The sequence below is a fragment of the Crocodylus siamensis genome, chromosome 1 (assembly GCF_052110815.1).
Source record: "Crocodylus siamensis isolate JL-2025a chromosome 1, ASM5211081v1, whole genome shotgun sequence".
NCBI classification, from domain to species: Eukaryota; Metazoa; Chordata; order Crocodylia; family Crocodylidae; genus Crocodylus; species Crocodylus siamensis.
Genome location: NC_143395.1, coordinates 372,270,548 through 372,283,558, shown reverse-complemented (window position 1 = coordinate 372,283,558; position 13,011 = coordinate 372,270,548).

Here is a 13,011-nt window from a genome sequence, read left to right as displayed (position 1 = left end):
GATGAGCAACTACAGTTCAGGGGACAATGTCAATAAAAATATATATATTTCAGACATTCCCCACTCAGTAGGAAACTTCAAGATGTCATTCCAATGGGCAACTTTATTTAACTGTCAGAATTTCCTGGATTCATAGATGCTAGGGTCAGAAGGGACCTCAACAGATCATTGAGTCTAACTCCCTGCCTGGGCAGGAAAGAGATGACCCAAGCCAGATGCCTATCCAGCCTACTCTTAAAGAACCCCAAAGTAGGAGAGAGCAGCACCTCCCTTGGAAGCCCATTCCAAGTTTTGTCCACCCTTACCGTGAAGAAGTTTTTCCTGATGTCTAGCCTAAATCTGTTCTCTGTCCATTTGTGACCATTGTTCTGTGTTACCACAAGAGGTGCCTGGGTGAACAGAGCATCTCTGGTTCCTTGCTGCGCCTTCCCAATGAATTTGTAGTCTGCCACAAGATCACCTCCCAGCCTTCTCTTGCAGAGGCTAAAGAGGCTCAGGTCCCTTAGTCTCTCCTCATAGGGCTTGGCCTGCAAACCCTTAACCATACAAGTGGCCCTCCTCTGGACCCTCTCGAGGTTATCCACATCCTTCTTAAAGTACAGCACCCAAAACTGGGTGCAGTACTCCATACAAGGGAAGTATCACCTCCTTGGTTTTATTTGTCATGCATCTGCTGATGCATGATAAGGGCAGTTAGTTTTGCTGATGATTTTGTCATGCAGATGACTCATGTTCATCTTGGAGTCCACTATGACTCTGAGATCCCTTTCCACTTCTGTGCTGCTGAGAGGGTCACTTCCCAGCCAGTAGGTGTACTGAATATTTTTATGCCCTACGTGCAACACTCTGCATTTGCCCTTTTTTTTATAGAATCATAGAATCAGGGTAAGAATGGATCTTGTAGATCTTCAAGTCTGACCCCCTGCCAGGGCAGGAGAAAAAACTGGGCTCAAATGATCCCAGCCAGGCAGGCATAAAGCCTCTTCTTAAAGCCCCACAGGGTAGGAGCCAGCACCACTTCCCTTGGAAGTTGGTTCCAGATCCTAGCTGCCCTAACTGTGAAGTAGTTCTTATGGATGTCTAATCTAAACCTACTCTCCAACAACTTGTGGCCATTTTCCCTTGTTATTCCAGGGGGCGCTAGGGGAAACAAGGTCTTTCCCAAACCCTTCTGGTCCCCCCTAGTGAGTTTATAGACTGTCACCAGGTCCCTCCTCAGCCTTCTCTTGTGAAGGCTGAACAGGTTCAGGTCCCGCAGTCTCTCATTGTAGGGTCTGCCCTGTTGTCCCCGGATCATGCAGGTGGCCCTCCTCTGGACCCTCTCAATGTTGCCCACATCCCTCCAGAAGTAGGGCGCACAGAACTGGACACAGTACTCCAGCTGTGGCCTGACCAGTGTTGCGTAGAGGGGGAGGATCACCTCCTTGGATCTGCTCAAGATGCACATGTGGATGCACGACAAGGTCCGGTTAGCCCTTCCAACCGTTACCTCGCATTGTCGGCCCATGTTCATCTTGGAGTCAGTAATGACCCCAAGATCCTTTTTTGCCTCCGTGCTCTCAAGAAGGGAATTTCCCATCTTATAAGTGTGCTGCTGGTTACTACTGCCCACGTGTAGCACCTTGCACTTGTCAGTATTGAAATGCATCCTGTTTTTGTTAGCCCACCCCCGTAACCTATCCAAGTCTTGCTGCAGTCTTTCCCTCCCTACTAGCATGCTCACCTCACCCCAAATTTTGGTATCATCAGCAAATTTAAACAGGTTGCATTTCACCCTGTCGTCCAAATCGCTGATAAAGAGATTGAACAGCGTGGGCCCAAGGACTGAGCTCTGGGATACTCCACTGCCCACTTCTCCCCAGGTCAAATATGACCCATCCACCACCACCCTCTGAGTATGACCCTTCATCCAATCTCAATCCATCTGACTGTGTAGGCATCAATGCCACAGTTGCCTAGTTTTTTAATGAGGATGGGGTGGGAGACAGTGTCAAAGGCCTTGCTGAAGTTCAGAAAGACTATGTCCACAGTGACACCTGCATCCAAGGCTTTTGTGACCTGATTATAAAAGGCTATCAGGTTGGTCTGACATGTCCTGCCCCTAATGAAACTGTGCTGGTTGCCCTTGAGCATCATCCCTGAAGCTGGCCCATCACAGATATGCTCCTTGATGATCTTCTTAAAGAGTTTCCCTAGGATTGAGGTAAGTTTCCCTAGGATTGATTTTCCCTTGTTGTACTGCATCTTACTGTGTTCAAGACTTATCTTGACCCTTGTTCAAGAACACTGAGGCAAAAAAAAACTCAGTGAAGAGCTCAGCCTTGTCCCCCATGTCTGTCACTAATTGCTCCTGCTCATTCAGTAGGGGTCCTATACTGCCCTGCAGCTTCCTTTTACTCCCTACATACCTAAAAAAATACTTTTTGGTGTGTTTAATTTGTGTTTCCAGCCTCAGCTCTGTAGTTGTTTTGGCCTTTCTAACTGCCTCCCTGCAAGTGCGGGTCAAGTAGGTATATTCCTTCTTGGTAGCTTCCCCCTGCTTCTGCCACCTATATGCCTCTTTTTTTGCCTTTCGGCTCTCCTGGATTTCTCTGTTTAGGCAAGGAAGTTTTTTGTCCCCTTTCCCCCCTTTTCCTTGCACTGGGATTATCTCCCTTTGTGCCTGAAGGATCCCTTCCTTCAAGAAGGACCACCCTTCCTGGACTCCAATCTCGCCAATACTCCTATCCTACAAGGTGTCATTGACTAAACTCCTGAGCACACTGAAGTTAGCCTTCCTAAAGTCAAACACTTTCACCCTACTAGTTATCTTACCCACTCTATGCCATATGGTGAATTCGGTTGATTGGTGGTCACTGTCCCCAAGGTGACCATGAATCTGTGGCTCCCCTACCAGGTCATCCCCCACAGCCAACACCAAGTCCAGTAGGGCATTTCCCCCTAGTTGGACTGTATAACTCCTGCGTTAGGTGAAGGTCCTATATTCAGGTTAAGAACTTATATGAACAGCTGAATTTGACTGACTGCTCCTCCCAGCAGATGTCAGGATAATTTAGGCCCCCCCATGACAACCATGTCCCTAGACTATATGGCTTCTAACAGCTGCCTCAAGAATTCGAAATCTAGCTCTTCCTCTTGATGTGGTGGTCTGTACCAGCCCCTCGACCTCCATGTATCCTAACCCACAATGCCTCAACTTTCTCCTCCTCTAATTCCACTTTGATTAGGGTAGATGTATAATTCATATAGAGAACAACCCCCCCACACACACACTTTCCTCCGTACTCTGTCCTATCTGTACAACCTATAGCCCTCAATGCATACTGCCCACTCATTGGTAGGGTCGCATCAGGTTCAACTTCTTTCCTTTGACAGATTCAACTTCTACTATACTCAGGGAGGCTGCTAGGAAGGTCAAGGCAGAGATGGAGCTAGGGCTAGTGACCAGAATTAATGATAATAAAAAACCTTTTTCAAATACATAGGAAGTAAGAAGAAGGCACCAGGTAACATGGGACCCCTACAGGATAGGTTTGGCAATCTGCTGATTGCAGCAAATGAAAAAGCTGACCCTGAATAGGGACCCACTAGAATTGCAGATGGACCCAGGGGAGGCACCACCATCCCTAGAGTCAGGGACAACCTAGTTAGGGAACTTTTTTGAGGGGCTGAATGTGTTTAAATCAGTAGATCCAGATGCTCTTCACCCAAGGTTGCTGAGGAAATTGGCAGGGGTCATAGTGGGGCCCCGGCATGGCTCTATGAGTACTCGTAGGGCACTGGCCAGGTGCCAGAGGACTGAAAAAAGGCCAATGTGGTCCCCATTTACAAGAAGGAGAGAAAAGAGGACCCTGGCAATTATAGGCCAGTCAGTCTTACCTCAGTCCTTTAAAAGACCTTTGAGAAAATTAACAAGAAGCACATGTCTAAGAGCCCAGCAGGAGAGGTAATGCTCAGGGGGAACCAACATGGGTTCACTGAGGGCAGGTCCTGCCTGACTAACCTGGTTTTCTTTTTATGATCAGGTTACAAAGTCCCAGAATGAGGATGTCGGGGTGTATGTCATCTTCCTAGACTTTAAGAAGGCCTTTGACACAGTTTATCACCACATTCTCTTAAAAAAACTTGGTGACTGTGACATCGATGTGTACACAGTCAGATGGGTGGCAAATTGGCTAGATGGTCGCATCCAGAGAGTGGTGGTGGATGGCTCATTTTCGACCTGGAAGGATGTGGGCAGTGGAGTTCCCCAGGCCTCGGTCCTAGGGCCTGTACTGTTCAACATATTTATCAGTGATCTGGATGTGTGTGTGGAATGCACACTGTCCAAATTTGCTGACAACACCAAGTTGTGGGGCAAGGTGGGCATGCTGGAGGGGAGGGACAGAATCCAGCTAGATCTAGACAAATTATAGAGGTGGGAGGATGAGAATAGGATGGAATTCAACACAGACAAGTGTAGGGTACTGCATCTAGGGAGAAGGAACCAGCAACCACCTATAGGCAATGTTCTCTCTAAGGAGTACCAGCCTGTGAGCACGCTGCTTCGGTCCGTGAGTGCGCTGCTTTGGTCCATGAGCATGCTGCTTCAGTCCCACCTCCCCCTTTTGATGTGGTGTGGGACACTTACTGAAGGTAAGCTTCTCACTCTTCACCTGGGCCTGGGGCCTGGAGGCTGGTATGGGCTCCACGGGCTCTGGGAAACTGCTCCACTCCCCTGCATTGCCTTGGGGAGCGAGGAGGCATGCGGTGTCAGGGCCAGTGAGTGAAGCACTTCCCAGAGCCTGCAGAACAGTTTCCTGGGGTCAGCAGAGCCTGCGCCAGCCCCCACCACAGCCTCCATCCCTTCCTTGTCTCACCTCAGGGAGGAGCCGCTGCCTGCCCTGAGTGAGGCTCTGCTGGCTCTGGGGAACTGCTCCAGAGGCTCTGCTGGCTCCTGAGAAGTGCTCCACTCCCTAGCCCTGATACCACATGCCTCCTCACTCCCCAAGTGGAGTAGAGAGCCAGCGGAGCCCACGCCAGCCCCGGCCTCCACCTCACCTTGGGGAGGAGCTTACTTTTAATAAGTGTCCCACGCTTCAGCCGAGCTCCATTCCTGGTGGGTGCATGGCCTGAAAAAGTTGCTCTTGTCAACACAGTGGCAGAAAGAGATCTTGGGATCATTGTTGACTCCAGGGTGGACATGAGCCACCAATGCAAAGAAGTGGTCACAAACAGGTCCATGGAGGTGATCCTTCCCCTCTATGAAGCATTGGTCAGGCCACAGTTGGAGTACTGCATCCAGTTCTGGGTGCCACACTTCAAGAGGGATGTGGACAACATGGAGAGGGTCCAGAGGAGGGCCACTCACATGATCAAGGAGCAGCAGTGCAGGCCCTACAAAGAAAGGCTGAAGGGCCTGAACCTATTCCGCTTTCACAAGAGAAGGCTGAGAGGGTATCTGGTGCCCGTTTACAAACTCAGTGCGGGGATCAGCGGTAATTGGCTGAGGCTCTGTTCCCCTGCGTACTACCTGGAGTTACTAGGAATAATGTCCACAAATTGTTATAGAGAAGGTTCAGGCTGGATATCAGGAGTCATTACTTCATAGTTAGGACTGCCAGGCTATGGAATGGGCTCCCAAGTGAAGTGGTACTCTCTCCTACCTTGGGGGTCTTCAAGAGGAGGCTGGACAGATATTTGGCTGGGGTGATATGATCCCGACACCCGTTCCTGCCAGGGAGGACCTGATGAACTGTTTAGGTCCCTTCTGACCCTAAGTACTATGACAGGATGATATAAGAGTTGAACTCTCCTCTTTATTTTCTTTCAACAGTTTTATGGGCTTACTTTAGGTTTTATTAACAGTTGTTTTCTTTAGTTCTTCTTGCCTCTTGTATTTGTACTAACTTTACCAAAAATCCCTTTCACTGGTATGGATGTACATTAATAACATACAAGAGCTCCCTTTATAATATATGTTAAGAGTTTATAGCAGATGTGCACTATTCAACAGACTTTAATATTTTTGTCATCTTGGAAATCTTTATCTTGATAATGATAGATCTGTCTACATTCTTGGTCCTGGCCTTTCAAAAACATATCAACATGTTCTATAATGGTGTGTTGAACTACAGTCAGCTATTGAAGGCTATAGCAAATTTAAAATGGCTATAGCCTTTACAAACATATATAATATCTTTAAAATGGTCAGACCATGAAATCTTCTAACACAATTCTAAGATTCTTCTGACTGAATCCATGTATTGAAAGCTAGTAGTATTCAGTGGGAATTTTGTCTGAATAAATAAATGAAGGAGTGAAAAAGTAGCTCCAGGAGTTTAGCTATTGGAAAGCAAAATCTAAATGAATCATCATCTAAGCAAAATTATATACTGCCAGTCACAGTATATCCAAAGATCATGCCATAAAATATGTTTATATAAGAGAAAAAAGGAAATAGCTGTGTCTTTTTTTCATAGGTTTTGTCTGTTTGTATGCAATATCATAAATGTTGTGATGTGAAATATACTTAAAATAGCATTCATAAATTCAACATTACCAAACTCCTAACTTCCTCTGGTACACTGATATCCATCACTGTCTTCTTTTACTGGATATGTGGACCTTAAGTTAACCACAAAATGTTCATTATTGCTGGCTGAGCAGAGAAGCAAGGGACAGCCTCATAGTACCAGCTATTTTCAGCTGTCTCCATGACACTGGAGTCTCTCTCAGCTTCATAAACATGCTCAGAAAGGCCCAGCCCCAACCCCAGGTTGCATAAAACCTTCTATTTCAAATTCATGCTTTTGGGTTGCATGACTGTAGCATGATGAATGCTTGCCAGAAAAGACAGTGAAACCTGGTAAATATGGTTTATTCTCTGTAAATCTGGCTGAAAGCCATTTATGGCTGCACCTGTATTAGTGTGCTAAAAGTGGAGAAAAAGGATCCAGGGGCTGGTGAATGATATGAATCATGCACAAGGATGCTTTAAGACAGATGCTTGTGCTAATGAATGCATAAAAGGGGGTGTGGTACTAACACTGATAGCAATGCTTATATCTCAAAAAGAGATGTCTGGAAAACTGGGTCATGAGGTTCTTTGAAGTATATTGCAGAAGTCTATTTTGCATCCTACAGCAATCTGGAGCCATTGTACCTTAAGCAAATATCACACTTGCTATTGCAGGGTGCAACTTTGGCTCAAAGAAAAAGTGAGAAAAATTCTGAGAAAGTATGGATTTTAATTGATGTGTTTGTGCATATCCTGAGGTCAGGGGAGAGCACCTCAGCTAGAAGGGCCCAGAAATAATAGCAGCAGACAGGGTGGGGGAGCTGGGTCATGCATCCCACTCAAGAGTCATTGTAGGTAGGCTACCTAGCACACTACATGAGTCCCTCCACAGTGTGCGATGAGGACGGCTGTAAATACAGGAGTTACAAACAGCCTGTGTACTTAGATGTGGATTAATACAGACCTAAGAAATGTGCGTACTGTGAGGGCAGACTTTTAATAACTGCATTACTTTGGATACTGGCTATAGATTTCTGTTTCCCTTCCACAGCACTGTATCTAGACTCATGGTGGCCCCAGGTGAACTTTTAATATCGACACCCCCCCCTTCCCCCCACCCCCACCTCACCAGAGATAATGCAGTTGTAATTTTATTTTTATTTTTGGGGCCCCCTTTCTGTCCAGACCCTGGATGCCCATGCCTGTCTCTGGGCCTGCCCTTGCAGTTGACAGCCACTCTGCTATTAACCCCTGAGCTGGGATGCTGCTAGCTGTGGAGATCCCAGACTGTTTGCTCACAGGGTTCTGAGGTCTCTGGGAAAAAGTCCTGAGAGGCTGGTTTTTGTCTCAGGCTCTGAAGAGACCAGGTGATACAGTGCATATTATAGTTAGGCAACAGAGACTGAGAAGTCATCTTGGAGAGATCACAATGGAATCTGTTCATATTGTGCTAGAGTGTAGGAGTTGCTTGTAGTGATTGGAGCTGTCATATTTGATATGATATGATGGGAACAAACAGCAAAACCTGTATAAGAAATGCCAGCGGATTAAGGTCTAATAGAATTTATTTCCAATGTATTTGTAGCATTCCACATACAAATTATAGTGATTTTTTTTTTTTTTTTGTATTTACAATCTATACTCAACATTTGTTTTACTGGGAAACTACATTTATTCTCTGTATATTTTTTTTATTAGGCTGAAAACAATTAACCCCTGCTTTTCAGACTTTTACATATAAATCCTGAGGTTTAATTGTGTATAATATTTTCTGAAAAGTCCTGGAAAAGACAGAGCTCTGACCTGTCTGTCAGGGGAATTAAGCAGAAGTTCAGGGAAAAGTGGAGTATACAGGGAGTTGGAAGCAGGCTTAGGGGTCTGGGAGCTCAGGTGGTGTTTTTGTCGATCCTCCCAGTCTCGGGCTATGGGCTGAGGAGGGAGAGGAGGATCCATGCAGTGAACCAAAGACTGCAGAGCTGGTGTCATCGGGAAGGCTTTGGCTTCCATGACCACAGCCCGCTCTTTGGCGAGAGAGGCAGCGAGCTGTTGGGAAGAGATGGCCTTCACCTCTCTCCCCTGGGGAGGAGGCTCTTCTCAGCCAGGCTGGCTGACCTGCTCCACCGGGCTTTAAACTAAGCCCGCTGGGGGATGGGGGGACTCCTGCCACTGCTGGCCCGCTGAGCGACCCTTGCAAAGCCAGCAGACCAAGGCACTTAAGGGAGCCCACCCCTGCCCCAGCCCTAGTACAATCTGTACCAAGGGCACACTTGCCTGCCTGTACACTAATGCCAGGAGCCTGGGCAACAAGCAGGACGAGCTCATCCTCCTGCTCAGTGCAAAGAATTATGACGTCATTGGGATAACGGAGACCTGGTGGAACTCCACCCACGACTGGACCACGGGTATAGAGGGCTATACACTGTACAGGAGGGATCGTGTTGATAGAAGGGGTGGGGGTGTAGCTCTCTATGTGAAGGAAAGCTACATGTCCCTGCAAGCTGATGTTGGCGACCGGCATGGACAGCTAGAGACCCTCTGGGTAAAAATTCATGGGAAAAATGGCACAGGGGACACAACGGTGGGAGTCTACTACAGACCTCCCACTCAAAGTCCTGAGCTTGACCAGGAGTTCACCTGGGAACTGACTGAGGCTGCTTGCTCCAGGACCTTGGTTGCCATGGGTGACTTCAATTATCTGGACATCTCGTGGGAAGATCACTCAGCAAAATCCAAGCGGTCGCAAAGCTTTCTCTCGTGCGTGGATGACCTCTACCTGCCTCAAGAAGTCTATGGACCAATGACAGGCAAAGCGCTGCTCGACCTGGTACTGGCTATGGGGGACAACCTAATCGGTGACCTAATGATCGATGGGAAGCTGGGTGACAGCGACCACAAGCTGATCACCTTCACCATCCGCCATAAAGCTGGCAAGTCAGTCAGCAACACAGAAGTCCTTGACTTCAGAAAAACCGACTTTGACAAGCTCAAGAGGCTTGTCAGTCAGGCCCTCAGGGACCATGACCCCAGGGAGATGGGAGTTCAAGAAGAGTGGTTGCTTCTCAAGGAAGCGATCCTCAATGCACAAGCTAAATCTATTCCAACATGGAGGAAAGGCAGCAAGAAGGCGCAGCAGCCCTCCTGGCTCTCCAGGGACCTAGCGGACCTCCTGCGGCTAAAAAGGAAAGCCTACAAAGGATGGAGGACGGGATTCACCTCCAGAGAGGATTATTCTGCGCTGGTCCGGTCCCGAAGGGAGCAAACCAGGAAAGCCAAGGCTGCAACTGAACTCCAACTAGCTTCAAGCATCAAGGACAACAAAAAGTCCTTTTTCAGCTATGTGGGGAGCCGGAGGAAAAGCAAGGGCAACGTTGGACCCCTGCTAAACCAGATGGGGCAACTGACAACTGACGCCCAGGAAAAAGCCAACCTATTAAATAGGTATTTTGCGTCAGTCTTTCATCAATCCCATGGGACGCCCATGCCTGCTATGGGACAGGGAGATCCGGGTGATGGGGATCCCCTACCCTCCATAAATGCTGACCTCGTGAAGGAACAGCTTGAGAAGCTGGATACCTTCAAGTCAGCCGGCCCTGACAATCTGCACCCCAGGGTACTCAAGGAGCTGGCGAGCATCATAGCCCAGCCCCTGGCACGGATCTTTGAAAACTCCTGGCGCTCTGGTGTAGTGCCCGATGACTGGAAGAAGGCCAATGTGGTGCCGATCTTCAAGAAAGGGAGGAGAGTGGATCCGGCTAACTACAGGCCCATTAGCCTGACTTCTATCTTGGGGAAGATCTTAGAAAAGTTTATTAAGGAGGCCATCCTTGAGGGACTGGCCCAGGCTAACATTCTAAGGGACAGCCAGCATGGGTTTGTTGCGGGTAGGTCTTGTTTGACCAATCTCATTTCCTTCTATGACCAGGTAACCTATCACCTGGACAAGGGAGAAGAGATTGATGTCATATATCTTGACTTCAAAAAAGCTTTTGATCTGGTATCCCATGATCACCTCTTGGCCAAACTGGCCAGTTGTGGCCTTGGCTCCATGACGATCCACTGGCTGGGAAATTGGCTCTGTGGTCGGACCCAGAGGGTTGTAATTGATGGCAGTCACTCATCGTGGTGCCCTGTGACCAGTGGGGTCCCTCAAGGCTCTGTCCTGGGACCCATACTGTTCAACATCTTCATTAATGATGTGGACATTGGAGTCAGGAGTGGACTGGCCAAGTTTGCTGATGACACCAAACTTTGGGGCAAAGCATCCACGCCAGAAGATAGGCAGGTGATCCTGGCTGACCTGGACAAGCTCAGCAAATGGGCAGACGAGAACCTCATGGTGTTTAACACCAAAAAATGCAAGGTTCTCCAGCTTGGGAGGAAAAACCTGCAGCTTCCTTATAGGCTCGGCAGTGCTACGTTGGATAGCAGTACAGAAGAAAGAGACTCGGGGGTCATCATTGACCACAAGATGAACATGAACCTGCAATGCGATGGTGAGGCTAGTAAAGCGACCAAAATGCTGGTTTGCATCCATAGATGCTTCTCAAGCAGATCCCGGGATGTCATTCTCCCCTTGTACTCGGCCTTGGTGAGGCCGCAGCTGGAGTACTGCATCCAGTTGGGCTCCACAATTCAAAAGGGATGTGGAGAAGCTTGAGAGAGTCCAGAGGAGAGCAACGCGCACGATCAGAGGTCAGGAAAACAGATCTTATGATGACAGGCTGAGAGCCATGGGACTCTTTAGCCTGGAAAAGCGCAGGCTCAGGGGTGATCTGATGGCCATCTATAAGTTTATCAGGGGTGACCACCAGGATCTGGGGGAACGTTTGTTCACCAGAGCGCCCCAAGGGATGACGAAGTCGAACGGTCACAAACTCCTGCAAGACCGTTTCAGGCTGGACATAAGGAAGAATTTCTTTACTGTTCGAGCCCCCAAGGTCTGGAACAGTCTGCCAGCGGAGGTGGTTCAAGCGCCTACATTGAACACCTTCAGGAGTAAATTTGATGCTTATCTTGCTGGGATCCTATGACCCCAGCTGACTTCCTGCCCTTTGGGCAGGGGGCTGGACTCCATGATCTCCCGAGGTCCCTTCCAGCCCTAATGTCTATGAAATCTATGAAATCTATGAAATAATTTAATTATATATTTGCCCTGGTATTCCCCTGTTGTGTTTTACAGGCATAATAAAATGCTAAATCTTATATCAATGGTTCACTAGGTGATAAAAAGTTCCCTTCCCTTGAAGACTAAGGGCCTTGTTGCATGTTAATTTGATGCAGCTCTTGGAGCTGTTAACCCCTGGATTGTCCACTTGCAAATAGTTTTAAGGACCCTTTAGGCAGTCTAAAGTTATGCCACTCCAGGGCAGGTTTATCTCTAATCCAAGATACCCACACTAGGCTACACACTACTGTGAACACGCACCCACCCCTTTCCCCACTAACTCTGATCTGCCTGCTGCACCCCAGATCCCCAGTCACCTCCGCCTTGCTTACTTTTGGCTGCTGGGATGTCCTGGGGGAGTGGGCCCAGAAGGAGGAATCTGCCTGCCCAGCCCTCACTACTGCTGCTCCCTGGGCAGGTGGGCAGCCACATTTAAGCTGGGAGACATGGGAAGCATGGGTAAACTACGGGGGCTAGGGTGGGGGAGGCCAGAGGGGATGTCTGGAATGGTGGGGGAGGAGAACGGTAGGGAGGAAGTTCTTACCATTCAGCCCTCAAGGCCCCTGCTGGCTTGACCATATGACTTTCCTAAACTCAAGCTAGCACTAACACCCATCGACATTTGAGCAGCTCAGAGTGCAATGTGTAACAAAGCCCCAAGTATTCTACTTGTGTTATGTCAGCCTCAGTGAGAAAGATTGAATGCAAATCTCCTGGGTAGCAGGCATTACTTTATTATTTTGATGACTGGCACCTATAGAAAAGCAGCAGAAATATTTACAGTATCACTTCAGATCTTTCTTTTCCTTGGTGGCATTAATTACCGTGGCAAAAAAGATTTTGAAGTGTAGTGTCTCGACTTGCGTATCTTCATCTGCCAAGATATTGTGGAACTACTATTCTCTCTGCCATTAGAAGCAGAACATTGTTGGCAAAGATTTAAACATGACCTATCCAATACAGTATGATGAATACCTTGTTAGTCTAGACAGAGTAGCAGACTGCAGAAACTTTTTATTTTCTAAAGATGGGGCGGGGGGAATCCTCCTCCTCTTCCTCCACTCCTAGTATCTTAATGGACAAAACCAGATGCATGAAATAGTCTGGGATCCTAAATTTAGTCTGCATTTATTTTTTGTTTGGATTTGAATCATTCAGTCAACCACTTTGGGCAAATGAAATAAGAGCTAGCATGAATCACCAATAAAACATACAATTCTTTCTCCTGACCTTAAACACTGGCATGATTTTAGAAAATAAAAATGAAGGATTTTTTTGAATAATACGTATGGTAGAAATTCTGACACAAGGACACCAACTCTTTTTGCAATCATTCTATTCTGGATTA